The 19757-nt window shown below is 39.4% G+C and overlaps 1 long non-coding RNA gene across 1 annotated transcript; it reads right to left on the bottom strand.

The window, feature by feature from the left end:
- Positions 1-8152: 8152 nt before the first annotated feature.
- LOC119803573 lies at positions 8153-15124 on the bottom strand. The gene is made up of 3 exons (XR_005283675.1): positions 14960-15124; positions 10348-10437; positions 8153-9321 (listed from the first exon to the last, which is right to left on the bottom strand). It is a non-coding gene; the product is annotated as an uncharacterized LOC119803573 (long non-coding RNA).
- Between the last annotated feature and the right edge of the window lie 4633 nt (positions 15125-19757).

Genomic DNA, 19757 nt, shown 5'->3' with positions numbered 1-19757 from the left:
GTGTGTTGGGAAGGAGATAGAGGTTGAACACATGTTAGATAAATGTTCTATAATCTAGCTACAGTCTTATTTTGCCTAGTGAATTTAATTAGAACATTTACGGATTTATGAAGGAATTTTTCCTAAGAACTGACCTATACTGGTCATCTTGGGTGTTGTATGGTGCCAAGGATTGCATCCAGGGCCTTGTAGATCCCAAGCATTACTCTAACATTGAGTTCGACTCCTAGCCCTAGGGTTTTTATTTTAATGTTCTTGCTATGCTAAATATGAGAGAGGAAAAGTGTGTGTTCTTTTCAAAATTGATTCTGAAATTTATTCATGCAAACATGGCAAAAGAAGGAGCATAAACCTAGAAGCCCATAATTAATATATCACTAATCTTTTTCTATAAAAACATAAAAAGGCATAAAATTTATAATGTCCTTTTTGCTAAGGATTTTGAAAACTACAATAGAGTGTGTTTAGGGAAACAGACACATTTACTATCATGCCCTGTAATTGATACATTGTGTGTGCTTACTGTGGTGACATGTATTGATCCGTGGGCACTGGTGGGGTACTCTCATTTACACATGGGGATTAGTCAGTGCTGAGAGTAGTACAAGTGCATGGTGGCAGCAAGAGGTAGTGCAATGTTTATGTTAGTGTGACAGTTCATTCAAATTGAAGACTCAATTATGACTTACACTGGTCAGGTGTGCAACTGGTTTGCTGCATGTCGTGAATAATCTTTGATGGTCAACTTGAGTCAACTGAGAAATACTTAGGAGCCTAGTGAAGTGTAGAGTTCTGAGTGTGTCCATGAGGGCCTTTCCAGAGAAGGAGATGAAGGGTAATGACCCGGCCTGAAGGCAGGGGCACCATCTGGTTATCTGCAGACTTGATGGTATGAAAGAGGGGAACATTAAATGAGCATGCTCTCTCTTTGCTGCCTGGTCATTCCCATTGCCTTCCGTGCGCTTCCACCATGAGCTTTTTGCCTGACCATGGCCCAGAAACAGAGAAACAGCCAACCATGGACTGGAATGCCTGAAAATTAGAGGGAAAAACAAACCAAGAAACTAAAATACAAAACAACAACAAGAAACCCTCTTTCCTCCTTGTAATCCATTTCTCTCAAGTGTCCGTGACAGCAACAAGAAACGAATTCAGTGTAGAACCCGAACTCCTTGACCAGATACTTACAAAACATTTGAGCTGTTTGAAGAGTTTGTAGATGACCCAGGGAAATAGCCAAACTTCAAACAGATGCATTTAAAATGATATTCTTGTCAAAGAAAGATAAAAACAGCATTGCTTCCAAAGTGTATCACTGTATATTTTTAATTATTTTATTTCATGAGGTTAAATGAGAAAAATGCTTTAAGCTATGGGCCTCTTCAATTTGGCCTTCTCTTTATATTTTGGATGAGCACTGAGAATTTTTATTTAGATTTTATCACAGTTTTCAAGAATAAGATAACATGTTTGTTTTAAAATGATATTTCCTGTTTATTGAGAAGAATCAGAATTAAGTAAGAAAGTGTAAACACTGAACAGAATCTTTGGAATGATTTCAATCTCCAAAATAACAAATGGAGAAAGTAAATTCCCCCAAAGTTTGACAAACTACTCTATGTAACATATTAACTGAAATTAGTAAGTTTTGCCTTGGGCTCCAAGTTCCATGAGAACGTTACCACAGTATCTGCTGTATTTTGAAGGTGAACTGAGTGTTTGTTTCCCTGCTGGTGGGTCTTTGGAGGGAACCTCTAGGAGATGAACCCTTGCTGGAAGAACTGGGTTACCAGGGTTGATAGCCTGGTCTACTTCCTCTTCATTCCCTGGTTCTTGCCTGCTGATGAAGTGTGGCCAGCTGCCACACCTTCCCCAACGTGATAGGATGTATCCCCTTTAGTTGTAAGTCAGAGCAAGCACCTTTCCTTACACTGTCTCAGATAATGTGTCAAAACAACAAGAAAAATAACCTACATCATCTTGGTAAAATATACTCTGGAATTCCTAAAGATGGTCTAGGAGTGTTCAATTCTTTATTCAGTATTACTCTAGGGAGGTTCCTTGCCATTTTTGGCACCAAATACTAGTCAGTAAGGTCTAGTATTTGAGACTGGGGAGAGGCTATTTTCCCAGCTAGCTTGGAGCTTGCTGTGTAATGCAGTTTAGCCTTGAACTCACTATCTCCCTGCCTCAGCCTCCTGAGTGCTGGTATGGAATCATAGGCATGCACCACCAGGCCTCCTAGCAAGCTCTACCTCCTAGTCACTGTGCCTGCATGTAAGACCCTGACAAAGTGGACAGCCAGATGTTACTGTGCCTATATGTAAGACCCTGAGAGAGTGGAACATCCAGACTAGGTATCACTGTCCCCAGCAGCTTTTGTAGGTGAGAACTATCATAGCAGAGTAGAACTGACTCCCACCTCCCTAACAAAGGGTGAAGCAAATGAGGATGAGACTCTAATTACGAGAGTGTTAAATCTAACACTACAGTCTGTCAGTGGAAATGTCCCGAGCCTATTACCATTTGTCATGGAACTAAACATGTTCTAGTCCTATCTCTGAGGCTCCAGCAGGTTGCAGAGCCTTTATGGCATTTCCTCATCTTTAAGATGGAGTTAATGAAACCCTCTGGTTGGCAGATGTTAAGAAAAAGAATACTAGCACACATGTGCAAATGCCTTAGCCTAAGCTATGCTGGATATAGAAAAAGTGATGAGCAATTTTGGCTAATATGATTATCTAAATTCTTTTGCAAAAACCCACAAGTCCGGTCCAGATGTAGAAAACACATCCCATGTTGAGTATAAAAACACCATAGTCTCTCATATGCATAGGTATATTGATTCGGAATTGGTAGCTGTTCATCTCGAGGAAAACTACAAGACTCCCAGCTCAAATGTATGAATATAAGGTTTTAAAAATGGGTACCCAACTTTTTGTGCCATGAAATTGATCACACATAATGAAAAACGTATTTTATGGTCTTACATCATGTAATAGGTCTTAGATTTATTTCGTTTCACTGGCTTGAATCATGAATCTCAGGTAATATTTTGATTATAAGACTTAGTTTCCAATATGCATTAATAGAAGAAGCACCATGGGAAAATATTTATTGACCTAATCCAGGGTGAGAATATTATTAAAAAGCCTATCACATGTAATTTCATTATTTGTCCATTCTAAAATAAACCTAGTAGTGTCTATTTGAATGACTAGGTCATTTCCCTTGAAAGGCAACACATTCTTCAAGAATGAAGACTAAATAAATGTATAAAGAATTTGATTGTCACTGGACAGTAGAGAATCTTCTAGATTTTCTATTGAGAGGAAAGTTATTGAGTGAAAGAAATGTTTCAATTCTCGATACAGAGGTAGAAATTCGAAGTGAGTGATTTTCACAAGCTTGTGGGTAGTCAGCAAATGAGAACGCTAGGAATTGCGTTATCAAATGTAGATTAATGGATCACATCTCCCAGATATCTAAATGACGGCTTTCACACTGAGACACTTTGGACTCTGTCTCAACACCTATGTTCTGGAGAGCCATCTGATTAAAGGAGTGCAGGCTAGAACTGTATGAAAAGCTGAAGCAAAAATAAGCAAAAGAATGCCTCACCTTCGTGATTTTAATGTTGCTCACTTGGTGGAGACAACCTTTCATTCTGTTTCAAGTCTGGTGATTGCAAGTAAATTTATCTTAAAAGCCTGATATATTTAGCTAAGGCATTTTAAATCATCACAAAAGAAAAGGGATGGTGATTTAAAATATATTCAGATTATTAACAATTAATCAACTAAATCAAACATACTGTTTGATCTCCTGATGAAAAACTCATGAGTGCCCCCTTGACTGCTTTAGATTGATTGAAGAGGGTGTCACTAAATGTTCCCAAAGAAAATAAGACTTGTCTGCAAGTCCCTGATCATCAAGAGCTTTGTACTGCAAATATTTTCAAATGTTAAATAAAACTGTTTTTCTGAAACATAAATGTTCATACATGTAAGAGCATTATGTTGAGCAATATAAGATAAAATAATTAGTATTTTTTTAAGAAGTCAAACACGTTGAATAAATACTCTGTGCATCATCTAAACATAGTAAGATCTGTCCATTATAGTGGAGCATCGTAAACTGATAGTTATCCAGTTTGGGTAACAGGACAAACACGAGAGTGAAAATGAAGGAAAAGAGCATCCTAGGGGCTGTGGGATACCAGTAAGCATGTGAAGGATAATATTTAAGGAGAAAGAAGCCAACATGTCCTGGAATTTGATAACAAAGTCAACCTTGTTCACCTAAGAACATCAACAGAGTACACAGAGGAAATGGAGACAGTACATACCTAGAATCATTGTAATTGAGTCATCAAGACAGAGGCGTTTGGAAAGTTACCCCCAAAGAAAAGGGATTTCATACAGAAAGGTTAGTATAACTTGATGAACAGCTCGCTGTACAGGCAGCATATGACACATTCAAAATTCTGGGAGATAAAGCTGCCCACATAGAATTCTATGTCCAGCAAAACCATCCTTCAGAAATGAAAGAGGGATCCCAATATCCTCAGGTTTTTAAGGAAAGGACAATTTTTTTTATAGTTGGCCCGCCCCTACAGGAAATACCAAGAGACTCCTTCAGGCTGAAATTAAAGAGGCTGAAACAAGCACTATGTAGTAACTTGATTAATAATTTGATTAATTGAATACATATCAAAATGTGTTTTCCAGGGAGGGTTCACGGGGGAAGAGACACCTAGATCTTCCTGGGAAGGAGAAATAGAAGGGATTCCATAAGTGGCCTGAGGGTGGGTAGGGATGGGGACATGAGCCATCAGGGTTGAGGGAGGCTGATGGAGAGAGTATTGAAAGAGACTGCTGGAAATGGGGGGGGATTTCTGGGTCAGGTAAAAACCTGGTGCAAAGAAATCTATGAGGAAGACCCCAGCATAGATATCTAGCAATAACAGATATGTAACCCAAACTGGGCATCTCCTGTGACCAGATTGGTGCCTACCCCGATTGTTATCAGAGAGGCTTCATCCAGAAACACATGGAAACAGATACAGACCCACAAGTCAGATATTAGGTAGAGTACAGGGAATCCTGCAGAAGAGGGGGTAAAGGATTGTAGGAGCCAGCCGGGTCAAGGACACCATGGGAAGACTCACAGAGTCAACTAGCCTGGGATCACTGGGGCTCACAGAGACTAAGCTGGTGACCGGAGATCCTGCATGGGCTGACCTAGGCACTCTGCGTATATGTTATAATTGTGTAGCTTGGACCGGTGGGACAACAGTGGGAACAGGGGAGGTCTCTGACTCTTTTACTAGTTTTTGTGACCCTATACCTCCTACTGGGTCACCTTGTCCAGTCTTAAATCATGGGAGGTGCTTAGTCTTATTGCAACTTGATATGCCATGTTTTGTTGATATCCATGGAAGACCTGCCCTTTCCTAACTAGGAATGCAGGAGGAGTGATTGGGGTTGAGAACAGAGAGAGGATGGGTAGAGAGACTGGGAGGAGAGGAGGGAGGGGAAACTGTAGCAGGGATGTAAAATAAATAAATAAGTTCATGTCTGTATGTATTTATTTTAAATTGCAGCAATGAAAAACATAAAAAAAAACAAACAATGAAAATGTGTTCTGGTCGAGGAACCTCCCTAGGTAAATACATGCTTAGATAAATGTATTTTTTAAATATCCTAACTGTTTTGAAAGGCAACCACAAACCAGGCATGATAGTACCTCCCTGCTGTCCCAGCTACTTGAGAGACTGAGACAGGGGCATTGTGCATTCAAGACCAGCCTGGGAAACACAGTGACATCTTGTCTAAACTCAAACAACAGCGCAAACCCTGAGAATAGCAGTAATTATAAAATTATGATTCATCTTGCCGGAGGCTAACAGTTTAGCTTGCCTGAAGATAATAAACGGGGAGCATCTGGATGTTGGAGTGTGAAATCGGTGATTAGGCCTCGCTTTCCTCTAACCCTCGCTCATAGCAGATACTCATTGCGATTCTCAGATTTAAATCACATGTCAAGTTCCAGGGCCCAGTGATAAAGGGCTGATCAAAGGACTGATGAAACCCTTGTCTGAAGGGGCAACTGACAAATCATGGAATTTCAAGAACACAACAAATACCTTAACAGAAAAGCATGTCATGACAGCTCCAGGCTGATGTACCTGCCCAGAGCAGGGGAAGGGGAGACTTCACTGAGCTGGTGGCTTGTGGGTGGGAACAACAAATATTACAGCTAAGACTGAAAATAAGTGTTGGAGTAAGAGTTATAGGAGTTGAGGTTGGGACCATGGGGACAGAACCATAAATGGTATCTGTACTGGCTGGTTTTATGTCAGCTTAACATAAGCTCTACAAGCATTAGAGAAGAAGGAGCCTCGATTGAGGAAATGACTCCATGAGATCCAGCTGCAATTAGTGATCAATGGGGGAGGGCCCAGATCATTGTGGGTGGTGCCATTTCTGGACTAGAGCAATCCCTGGGTTGGTGGTCCTGGGTTCTATAACAAAGCGGCTGAACAAGTCAGTAGGCAGCATCCCCCATAGCTTCTGCATCTGCTCCTGCCTTCAGGTCCTTGTCCTGCTTAAGTTTCTGTCTTGACTTCCTTTGATGATCAGCAGTGATCTGAAAACCTAAGCCAAATAAACCCTTTCCTCCCCAACTTGCTTTTGGGTCATAATGTTTCATTGCACCAAGAGAAATCCCAACTAAGACAGTATCTTAAAGCCATGTAAGGAGATAGATATTTTTAAATTTTTGTTAGGTTTATTCATTTTATTTTATGTGGTTTGGCCTCTGTGTATTTCTGTGTACTAAGTATATATTTGAGGCTCAAAGAGTTCACAAGCAGGTATTGTGTTCTCTGAAACTGGAATCATGGATGGTTGTGAACCAGCACCTGGGTGCTGAGAATAGAACCTGGGTTGCCTACAAGAGTCCCAACCATTAAGCCACCTCTCCAGCTCCATGGAAATTAATCTAATAGACAGCCATAAACAGATTGCAAAAAGAAAGTTTGTGAAAAATCAAAATTGTAATTTAGAAATATATTGGGCTATAGAGAGAGAAGTGGATCAATGAAGCCCAGCTATGAAGGTTTGGAGGCTGAATCTATAATCTGTGGAAGAAAGGATGACATTATGACCTCCTGGAGTGCTGGTGGTGGAAGAAGGTTTGAGCTCCATGAATTGCTTAGAATACAGAATGGACAGGAAGTCCCTAAAGTTATGGAAGACATGTCCTCAAATAGATTGTGGGGAACATCCCACCCTCTCCTCCTCCTTGGCATTTGATATAGATGGTTCTGCTCCATAAGACCCTATCATGTTGGACCCTTTGCCAAAGACCCAAAACAATAGGGCCTCCTGATTGTGCAATGTAAATTCCACAGTATAGGCCAAATAAACCCCTTCTCTTCATAAGTCAGCTGTCTCTGGTGTTTCCTTACGTGATGGGAATTTGACTGATGTAGGTCTCTGTTATTTTTACACATCAGCGTGGACAAGGATGAATATTAAACCTTATAAAATATGCAGTTTATTTCATTGCACCATGATACTTAATAATGCAGATTTTATCTGGAAACAAAACTGATAATCATGGGAAGCCCAGGAGAGGGAGATTTGCAGGATAAATATAGATTAGGTAGTCATAATATAGTAACAGTATTAGAAATCAGGGACTGGTTGTGATTGTTCTCAAAACAGAATAACAGAAAGATGTGGAGAAGAGCCAGGACCTACTTAAGGAAACACAAACATTAACACTACAGGCTGAGAAAAACAGCAAATCAAGAAAACCATGCCGTAGCCAGAGATGGCAAGCAGTGTATTGTCATAGAAACCATGTGGCCCCATTGGGCCTGCCAGGAGCCTTGGAGATGCACAGCAAGAGAACAGCACTGTATAAATACACCTCCCCATCACCATTGGCTAGCAAGCTATTTAAAGCTATACCACATTTTGGACAGAGACTATATTCTCACAATAAACAGCTACAGGAAGGGAGTAAAGGGGATGGAGAGACGAGAGGAGTAGAGTACTCTCTCAGGGTACAGATGAAGTCAGTAGACACTAGACTGTGGAGTCTGGGGAAAGAAAAAATTTCAATCTTAAAAATTTTGGATTTAGTTTCAGTTTTGTTTAGGTATAATTTCATAACATCAGCGTCTCCCATTTTGAATTCAGCTTTCTGATTTTTGACAATTGATACAAATAGCATCAGAACCCTAGGCAACCACTTGTCTAATTGCAATTAATTTTATACTTTTAAAATTGTTTTATATAAGTAGATAAGTCAGCGTTTATAACTTTTAATGTGTTTTTTCCTACACGTATTTCCATCCATTTATCCCCAGGTATTGCAAGGCTTGGGATTTTACTTTCAATGGCATACTGCTAGTATATGAGAATATCAACTTAAATATTTTCTACACTTTGGCTACTGGAATTTCAATAGTTCCCACATGGTGATAATTTAAGGACCCAGTAGCCCGCTACTTCTCAGTATCACTTCTTTTTCTAGAAGTGTTTTTGCCCAACCTGGCGGAACTCATGAGCATATTAACTAATGGCCCAAGAGGTCCCCTGTGCAGATTCTGAGAACTCCTTATCTGCATAGTCCCCTTTTCTTGGCTACTCTGGCCACAAATTCCAGTCACTTTGACAATATAATAATCCTGAAATTGCCTCCAAGCTGAGAGCCTTATCCATAGACAGGCTCATGTTCCTTCTGGACCACACCCCACCATCATTATCCAATTTCCAATTTGCATAAATTCTTCTTTGCATCAGAGGGCAAGTCTCATGGGTAAAATATCAACCTCCTATTCTTTTCCATAGTGTAGGAGTCTAAAGTAATATTGAAAAGTTTTTCAGAAGCTCTTTTCCAAAATATGAAAACAAGAGAACAGAGAGATGAGCATAAAGAAAAATTGCAACAACAATCCCCCAAATGATTTTGTTGTTATTAATAAATATCCACCTAGAGGGAAAAAATAAATTTAAAGAGTTGATTTGAAGACACAATTTGTGTTCCAAATCATTATTATAAATTTCCCCTGACCCACAGGCTCACACGCGCATGGACTTGGTATTATCAGTGCCGAGAGCATATCTGACTTGGAAGGTCTGCACACTAACTTAGTTCTCAAGAGAATGATAAATAAACAAGAATGCCAAACATGCACTAGGGATAAATATGAATACATAACTTAGTTCACATCCCATCTCCTTCCCTTCGTTGGTATCACATTTGAAAAGATGGCCTCTTCTCCTTGAGTTTCCATTTTCTTGTCTGTAATAAAAAAAAAAAAAGATAACAGTGTCTAACTTCACAGGTCATCTGGGGATTACAGGAAATGGTATAAAAGCCACAGGCAGGGCAGCACAGAGCCAGAGAGCAGGAACTCTGGACCTAGGCTTTCACGCGTTCACATCTTCTTTCTACTAAATACTTGCTGGCTGACCTTGGGCGAGTCATATAAACGTTCTTATTTTAAAAGTTCTTGTTTTTGCACCCAGAAAAGGTGGATGGTCTGAGCCCCCATCACACCAAGTTATTTTAAAGATTAAACAGGACTACCTGTGTGAAGTGCTTCCAAGATCATTCACTTGGTGAGTGTGAAGTTTTGGGTAAGCTTTCTTGCCATGAGGGAAATGGACTAAAACAGGTTCTCCACAGGAAAATGGAAGTGTGCCTACTGACAGACGCACTCAGCCTAAAGTAGCAATGAGCTAGTGCAGTTATAGAGATGAGCGTGGGGTAGAAGAAGCCAAAGGAGTATGGATCGATTAGAAAATAATAAATAAGTCAACTAAATGGCTTCCGCTCACAATATTTATTTCCCTGAGACTCAGTGCTAAAGATAGGGACATTAACATTCACAGAGTTGTTAGATAGCATATAATCTACGAACTCTGAGATCAGTTAGTCTGGGATCTGGATCAGCTAACCCACAGGAGCTCAACAAGTGGCAGTAATGAAGGCGGGAACAAACACAGAAATCTTCCATGGATACCTTCGGAACTCAGCGGGGTCTGCTTGTACCTGGAGACGACACGGAAGCCAGCTTTAAACCTAAAAGGCTTCGTGGACGCTGTAGTTCAGGGCATGGAAATAGTGGTCTAGAACCGAAGTTTCTGATCCACAGGAATGGGAGCTTTGGGAAGTTAGACGCTAATGTCTATTGTGTTCGCTGTTACATCTGCAGAACCTAAACAATGACTCAGGAATAGTGCAATACTTTGAATAAATAGTTAGACATGGACATATATTACTTTGGTGTCAATCAAGTTTCTCCAAAGAAAATATTCGGATTACCTCATCCAGCCTTGATGCAAGGGGAGGAGCTTAGTCCTGCTTTAGCTTGATGTCCCAGGCTTTGTCCATGGGAGGCCTGCCTCTTTCTGACTGGAGCCAGAGGAGGAGGAGTGGATAGGGTGGGGGTTGGGGAGGGAAGAGAGGAGAAACTGGGGTTAGTATGTAAAATAAATAAACAAGTTATTTAAATGAAAGAAAACAAGAAACTACCAAAAAGGAAAAGAAAGGATAGATATTGCCAGAATGCACCCTTGTGATTAAAATTTTTTTTCCTTCCATTGCTGTCCTGAATCTCTTCTGATTGTGATAGTTCCTTTTACTGTTTTAATATATCCAGGCTGATTATCTTATTTATTTACTTACTTTCTCATTACTCTTTCAATGTATTTAGGGAGCATTTGCACTTACTATCACATAAGGCTATATTGAATTTACAACAACAACAACCAAAAATCAATCAATCAATAAATAAATAACTGATACAAAGAAAAATATCAACTCAGATTTTCCAAGGTAAAAGTTACTCTATAGTGGAATTATTAGCAATTTTCAAACTCTGAGTATAGTGAGGTTGAGTTGAGTCTGCCAGTATCTTTGTGTAGCAAATTGATTTCACAGGGAAGGGGAATCCACTCCTAATGACTGATGGCTGACATACAGTTAATATGCAGCTGTCAGTGAGGCAATCGGATGGCAGTGTGGTCAGTGCAGGGAAGCCCGGGGCCTACAAAACTCATTCATAGTTATAGCTGTGTTTTTCATTGTTTATGGAAGCAATGAATCAAAGGAAATACAATGTTATTTAATCTCAAAACTGCAAGCCAACGTCTTCTAAGCATTAAGATTGGAAAGCCCCCAAAGAAGGGAATTTCAGATTCCTACCTCTAGCAAAACTGTCTCTGGTATATTCCAGAAGGGTACAGAAGAAGAAAAATGCTACGTCATGCTGAAGAAAAATCTCCTTCATTCTTCATGCAAAGTTCTCTCCATGTGCAGACATGCTGTTGTTGAATAAGAAAGGAAGAGGGACCATTGGATGCCTTGCCATCATCTCCTAAGTGTTAAATGGTTGCTGAGCGTTGAACCCAACTACTCCCCATCCCTGTTCCACACTAGAATTTAAGAGAGATGTAGCTGAAGCTCATAGAGCAAGGCAAGATGTCCAGGTTTGGAGTAAAGAACAGGAAATCCTGTTGAGATATTAACCCCACTTTGTACCAGACTTTCTTTTAGACTACCAACCAGATGTTGGAGACTTATTATTAGTTATGAATGCTTGACCTTAGCTTATGCACATTACTTGCTAGCTCTTATAACTAAACCTGTTTCTCTTCATCTATGTTTTGCCTCAGGGCTTTTTACCTTTCTTTCCTTCTGCATGTCCTACCCTGTCTAGTGGGCTGGTCGCTGTCTGGGTGGCTGGCCCTGGGTGTCCTCCTCCTTTTGTTCCTGTTCTCTCCTACTCCTTCTCTCCCCCTTTGTCTAGATTTCTCCTCCTACTTTTCTCTCTGCCCGCCATCCCCACTGTCCCTTTCCTGCCTAGCTATTGTGTATTCAGCTTTTTATTAGATCAAGCAGGTGCTCTAGTGAGGCTAGATGAAAAAAATGCAGCACGTCTTTACATAATTGAACAAATGCAGCACAAGCAAGTGCAACGCATCTTTACATCACTAACAAAGGCAGCAGAAACAAATGTAATACACATTCACATAGTTAAAGTAATAGTCTGCAGCATACACAATGTAACACATTTTCACCTAGTTACAATGATATTCCACAATGTCTATTAGTTTGTTTCCAAGAAGTAAAGAGGGTAATGCACATGTTCATTAAACAACAGCAATAGACAACGTGGGGACACAGTATGAGGTTCACAGAGCAACAGTGTGTGTCTTAGTAGAGCCTTTATTTAAAGTAGATCACAAAACAACGAAAGAGTCTGTGGAAGGATGATGGTGAGTGAAATTTGAAGTTGTTTTAGAAAAATATCTTGTAGTGACACCTGTCTTTCTCGGTAGCTAACCCTGTCGCTCTTTTCCCCCAGAGGCCCTCCTCGGTCCTCTTGCATTCTGTGCCACTCTGGATACATTATTAGCAGCGTAAGTTACTCTCTGTGCAGCGCTTGTCCATTTCCTCCTCCTTCTCTGACTTGGAAGCCTTCAGTCTCGCAGTAGAATTGGTTTTGCATGCGATTATTTACTCCACATAATGGCTTGTTCTATTCCACAAATGGTGACTATATTCATCAAAGATATTTCATTTGATGGAGTGGTGAAGTCACTGAATCACTGATTAGCATTAAGACACATAATTTCCTGGTCAAGAATTTGTTGTCAGTGAAGTGCCTCTTTAAAAAATCAGAGTCAGTAACTTCTATCACTTGCCCGTTCCACAAAACATGGATGATATCAATGAGGGACTTTTGAGAGGTTTTGAAATTTACATAGGGAAGATCAGCATCCATCTATGTATAGTGAGACTTCATGCTTTCCAGCCTTTCAGTGGTATTCTAGAAGATGCACACAGCTTAATTTGCTCATCTGCTTACCCACCGAGGCATTATTCTTCATTTTTAGCTATTATCTTAAAGATCTATCATGGATATTTATATGCATTAATTGCATGACATTGTGTTTCATAACTTTTAGGTAAATGTCTGGGTCAGGTTGTACATACATTTTTAAACTGAGAAACAGTCAAAATATATGTGAATTTACTGAAGCTTTTCACATTCCTGTTGTTTGTGTGTGAGAGCTGAGGTTTTTCACACTCCTGGCCACATTCAATATGGCCAAACTTCCTAAGCTCCAGTTATTCAATCGGTACCTTAGGATGTTTCAGCACATTGCTCTATGCATTTTTTGATCTATGCTCTTCTTTTGTGAAATGTCTCTTCAAACACTCTGATCACTTTATTCATAAATTTCATTTAAATTTTTTAAATGCACTGTATATTTAAGATGCAAATTATCAGATTGAATATCTGTCTGTCTCCCCATCCATCCATCCATCCATCCATCCATCCATCCATCCATCCATCCAAACCACATCCAGGCTATGACCTGTCATTTATCTTCTCTCAATATTGGTTTATATGTTTCAGACTGCTTTGCTATATTTTGTCAGAGGTACTGGTAAGTGTTACATTTTTTTCACCCATTTGCACAGACTCAACAGTCATAGATGTCTAAAAGCTGTCTTGTTGGACAGTCTGGAAATCAGCTGTTTTTATCACTACAGGAAGTACTATTGAGCAGTGAGGGTCCCAGAGTGTGCCTATGTATTTGATACTCTCTTCTACATAGATGTTTCTCACATCACACACACCACTGAGAAAAGATTTCTAAGATTATTTTGGTATTATGTAACTTAATTTTTTATTATTTATTATTGTTTTAAGAAAATAAAACAAACTATCTTTTTTCATTTTACATACCAATCCAAGTTCCCACTCCCTTCCTTCCTCCTATCTCCTCCAGCTTCCTCCTCACCCCACCGCCAATCACTCTCCAGAGAGGGCAAGGCACTTTGCTCCAAGGAAGAACCAAGGTCCTCCCCACTATATCCAGGTTGAGCAAGTTATCCATCCAAAAAGAATGGGTTTCAAAAAGCCAGAACAAGCAGTAGGGATAAATCCTGGTGCCACTGACAGTGAACCCTCAGTCTGCCCCAGCCATGCAACTTTCACCCACATTCAGAGGATCTAGCTTTGTCCTTCCCTATCTAGCCGGAGTTGGTGAGCTCCCCTTAGCTCAAGTAAACTGTTTTAGCGGGTGTACCCTTCATGGTCTTGACCCTTTGTTCATATTCTCTCTCCTCCCACTCTTCAACTTGACTTTGGGAGCTCAGCCCAGCGCTCTGCTGTGGGTCTCTGCCCCTGTCTCCATCAGTTGCTGGATGTAGGTTCTATGGTGACATCACTCTGAATACAGGGCAAGGCCAGTTCGGGCACCCTCTCCAGTCTTGCTTAGGGTCTTAGCTGGGATCATCCTGTGGATTCCTGGGAATTTTTCTAGTTCCAGGTTTCTGGCTAGCCCTGTAATGACTCCCTCAATCAAAATATCTCTTTCTTTGCTCTCTATCTCTGTCTTTCCACCATTCTTGACTATCCAATCAATTATTTCAAGTTCTCCTCCCTTTCCCCTTCTCTCTTTCTTCCCTTCCACCCTCCCTTCTCCCCCCACCCACATGCTCCCCCCCAAAATCAGTAACCCTCCTATATACAAATGATAAAGAAGCTGAGAAAGAAATCAGAGAAACATCACCATTCACAAAAGCCACAAATAACACAATTTATCTTGGGATAATATTGAACCTAATTTTATAAAAGATGTTAAAGAAAATTAGCTTATTTTAAATAAGAAAAACTCATAAACTTCAACTTGCCTAAGTTAGTTTTTCTATTTCAGACAATTGAGTTATGTTTTAATGTATGTAACTATGTTGGCTGGCAGTAAAACTAATTTAAATTTAAAACTTTCAAGAGAATATACAAAGGAAACATCCATGCTTATGTTCTTAATTAACCCAAAATTATAACCATTCAACACAAGAAAAGCAAAATGGGAAAAACAGTAATTCGATAAATCATTTTGAGATTGAAACTACCCACCCAATTTTCAATTCAATGCTACAAGAATAAATAAATATGAAAAAATGATTTATCTTTTTGATGGAAAAAGCCATCCTAATTGACTCTTTCCTTCCAACAGTGTTTTCTTCCCATGTCCACCACCTCCTTTCTGGTAAGAAATGCCTCGAATCTTCCATCTTCAGAAACCCCTGCTCAGGAAAGTTGCTTCATAAGCCACTCAGCAACTATCTCTATTCTTATATTTATTGGTCTTGGTTGAATTTTAACAGGTTACAGCTAATAAGCAGCAAAGTTGATCCGTCAGAATTTCCATGAACCGAGAGCTACTTCTTATGCAAAATTGTCCAGCATTCATTACTTAAGAGATACATTTAACAAGCCACAATAATTTACCAGCTTTGTAGTATTTTGCCCTTTCTATTAAATAAATTGGATTGAAGCTATAACAATGCTTTTTCAATTAAACTTCTTATGTGGGCAGGACGATGGAATAACTTAGTCACCTGAATGAGTGCATGAGTGAATGAGCGGACAGAGACAAAGAGGATCCTGAGAAGCCAATGTTTCATTTTCCATCACAATGTTTCCGAACTCTAATTAAATGCCCACCAGAGCCAGATAATTCATTTCCTTTCCAAAGAAGTCCATTAGGTTTTGCACACTCTAGTTGCTACAGATAATATTTATGTGGCTCAGAAATTGTTCCCCCTATAGTGGGAAACTATGGGGTCTGGTTTATTTCTGCAAGACTGCAAAAGGCAAACCTAATGCTGCCTGCCTAGATATCTTTCAGATATTTGAAAACATAACATGAAAATTTTCACAACCATGCATGTACAGTCATAGCCAAATCTTTTCTTTATTTTGCATAAACTCTTTACTTTCAGCGTTTCTCCATGGTTTAGACTCTAGGTCTCTCAGTGGCTTCTGAACCTAAGTTTGTGATCTGTCCTTAAAGCATGTGTCCAGAGCCAAAACACAATTCTGATATGGCTGGGTGTCAGAGTAGGTTAAGGCAGGACCAATTTTCCTTATGCAATCTTAGCCTTGTTTGTGGCCACACTAGCTTTTGCAGTTTTGAGCAATAGTCCCTCGACCAATCAAGGTTACTGACTATATAGGTCCTATCAAAGGCAGAAACCACACCGGCTCACTCTGATCTTTGTGAATTAAATCTGTCTCATTTTTATCTTCCAGACTGGGATAAAACCATCCCTTCTTCATCTGTGCTAACTGAATTAGAGAGCTTTTTTTTTAATTAAAAATTTCTGCCTCCTTCCCGCCTCCCATTTACCTCCCCCTCCCCCCTCTACTCCCCCTCCCTCTCCTGTCCAAAGAGCCATAAGGGTTCCTTGCCCTCTGTGAAGTCCAAGGTCCTCCCCCCTCCATCTAGGTCTAGGAAGGTGGGCATCCAAACAGGCTAGGCTTCCCTCAAAGCCAGTACATGCAGTAGGATCAAAATCCAGTGCCATTGTCCTTGGCTTCTCAGCAGCCCTCATTGTCCACCATGTTCAGGGAGTCCGGTTTTATCCCGTGCTTTTTCCATCCCAGTCCAGCTGGGCTTGGTGAGCTCTGATTAGATCAGCCCCACCATCTCGGTGGGTGGGTGCAGCCCTCGTAGTCCTGACTTCCTTGCTCATGATCTCCCTCCTGCCAAGGTCCAAATGAATTAGAAAGTTTTAATGTTGCTTGGAACAAACTGACCTTCTGGGGTGGACGTGACCCATCTGCTATCATGTAGTTAAATATGCCCAGATCTGGGCGGGGGACAGCAAAGAACCCCATACCTCATGTTTTCTCCAGTATAGTCCTGTTTTGTTTACAACTATTGGGAGGTCCACATTAGATCCTACTGCATTTTTTCAGATAGCATATATCACTATCAGAGTTATTTGGGTTTGGTTATATCATTGGATTTGAGTATGTTTGTTTGTTTTAAATTGTACCAATAGTTCAAATTGCTCAAGCTTAAAGTATACCCCAAAACACCAGCTTGGCAGACTCACATTGAGTAGTTTCTAATTTATTGGTTTATTCATCACTGATTTCCTCTCAGATCTTAGTTGTAGGATTGAATCTCAATTGTGTTCTTATACAAATGATCACTAAAACTGTTTGACTACATGGAACTTCAGATTCTAGAAATTTCCCATCATACACTAATTAAAAAAAATCATTTGCCTGTGATAACTCAACTAGTTATAATTCCTCCCAATCACGCTCTTCCCTGTTTTTCGTTGAGCCATCACTCCACCTCCAGAGTCCCTCAAAGAATCCCAAGAGCTTGGCCAGCTTCATGGATAAAATAAATATTTTCTGATGTTGTATAATGTGAAGAGATTTTACCCATAGCCTTGCTATTCAAGATGTGAGATAACAACCTCTGTATTCAGATAACCTGGGAGAGAGTAATAATCACAAAATCTCGTCTGGATCCTCAACCCTGTGATGCTGAACCAGAATCCACAGCTGGAGAAGATCATTGGCTTGTCTTTTTCCAGACATCTTGCTGAATAGAGCAACTTTATAACATAACTATCATGTTTAATTTCTTTACTATTACCTTTGTAGTACACCCAAAAGAAACAAACTGTTAAAAAATAATTCCAAAGAAGAAAAAAATGAAACCACAGGACATAAAACTATAAAGATGACAGATGATAAAGAGATTGATTGATAGAAATGCATAGAAATATATAGTGCAGCATACTGTATAAAAAATGAAAACTTCAGAAAAGATGGGAAAGGGATGTGATAAGATACATTAAAACAGATTAGAGTCTGGGGATGGAAGTAAATAGACAATATGAACAGCTTTAAAAATTTGTGATTATAAATACAAATTGTGTGATGTCAGAATAGACTGAGTAAACAGGGCCTCTGAGGATCTGAATCATGAAGCGAGAAGATGATCTTATTACATGGTGTATTAAGGGGCTTTGTGTCAGGTGCTCATCTCATTGTTATGACAAAACCAACTTACATGAGGAGGGACATATTTTGACTGACATTTGAAGGGACAGTCCATCACCATGGCATTGAAAATGTAAATTGCTTGCTCACAGCTCAGCAGATCAGGAAGCAGAGGAAAGGGGGTATCTTCAGTCTTTCCTTTTCTGCTCATCCATGGACCCCAATACATGGAACGGTATCTCCCACATTCAGGGATAGTCTTCTCTCCCCAGTTACACTGCCCTGAACACATTCTCACAGATACTCCAGAGGTGTGTCTCCTAGGTAATTCCAATAGTCATGGTGACAGTGGAGATCGACCGTCAAAGGCTTCACATTTCTGCTTAGTGGAAATATATTTTCAAGTAGTGCTTCTTTTAGAAGTAGTTCCAACTATGAAAAATAGCTAGCCACACTCTACATATTACTTCTTTAGGGTGAAGAAGAACAAGCATTCAGGACAGTACACATGGCTCTCAAAGATGCCCATTGGGGTCTATACACGCCAGAACTGTTAGCTTAATGATTAACCACAAGAGTGTTCTCAGAGTACATCACAAAGACTCAAGGTTTTATTGGCAACTGTCAGAGACACTACTTACAGACCCAGGTTAGATACTGTCCAGATGCTAACAGTATGTACACTGCCATAATGGAATGACTCACCCTGGTTGAGTGTAGCAGGAGACACAAATAAATAAGAAGCTTTAATAAAAATGAAGGCTCCTTCAGCTGGACTTCTCCTATGACTCACACAAACAAAATTTTCTATCTATCTTTTGTGTTTTCTAGTGAGCATTAAGTTAAACTTTATGTTCAGTTGTTATCCAAAGTCTACATTGTGTAATTCTCCGGGAATGTTTTTAATATTTCTAAATCTCCGTGTTAAGTAATCTGTAAGTAAGTTGGGATAGAAATTTGATGTTAGTTGCTTTCACTTAACTGTTGCCATCAATGGGCCCAAGTAAGAAAAACCACATACTCAATACCTGTCATGAAATTTTAACTATTAACAGATTGTTAGCCTTAGGGGAACATGAGCGATTTCCTAACTTCTCCTCTCTGTGTTTTTCTGAATGCTCTACCTCTTCTCAAATGACTTCATATTGGTTTATTTAAAACTTCCACTTGGACTTTCTTTATCCCCTTTGCCACTGAAAACTACACATTAAAACATACTTAAGACATGTTAACTAATTCTAAAAATGGATGTATTTGAATATTTAATTAAAGTATAAAATTCAATAGTGTTTGTGAAATATTGAAGATTTTAATATTGTCTGAGATTTTCATGCTGTTAAGATCATTGCTAGTTTTGGTGTAACCATGACTTCATGTTTAGTTTTCAGTTGCTATAATTAAAGATAAATATACTAAAGAATTAATAGAGATCTAAACTCTCCCTAGAATTAACATGGGAAAGAGAGTAGGTGGACCTAGAACTAAAGAAATGTTGCCATGAGTGTTGAAACTGGGGGAAGACTTATGGAATTCACTTTATTGTTCTGTGTTGGCATATATTTAATATTTTTCATTAAAATAGTTAAAGAAAATCCTGAAATAAGTTTCCATGTTAATTGAATCACTTAATTTTGTCTTTTAGAAATGTGCTTTTGCAATAACACAATTTTAGAAATATAATTTACTTAACCAGTCTCTTTCTTCTAACAAGTTGAATCCTATCTGAACATACCACAGGATTAGCTCCTTTGGTTAACCATACATGTTATGCTAAAAAAATCCCTCACTCAATCTTTTCCTTGGTGCATTTAACAATAGAGAAAAATCTATCTTATTTTCTGGTAATTTTTCATTACAAATATTTTGCTATCAAGTTTATTAATAACACCTAGGAAACACCCAA

This window comes from Arvicola amphibius, chromosome 17 (assembly GCF_903992535.2).
Source record: "Arvicola amphibius chromosome 17, mArvAmp1.2, whole genome shotgun sequence".
Classification (NCBI taxonomy): Eukaryota; Metazoa; Chordata; class Mammalia; order Rodentia; family Cricetidae; genus Arvicola; species Arvicola amphibius.
The sequence above is the reverse complement of the archived record's forward strand: the minus strand, read 5'-3'. Positions and strand labels throughout refer to the sequence as shown.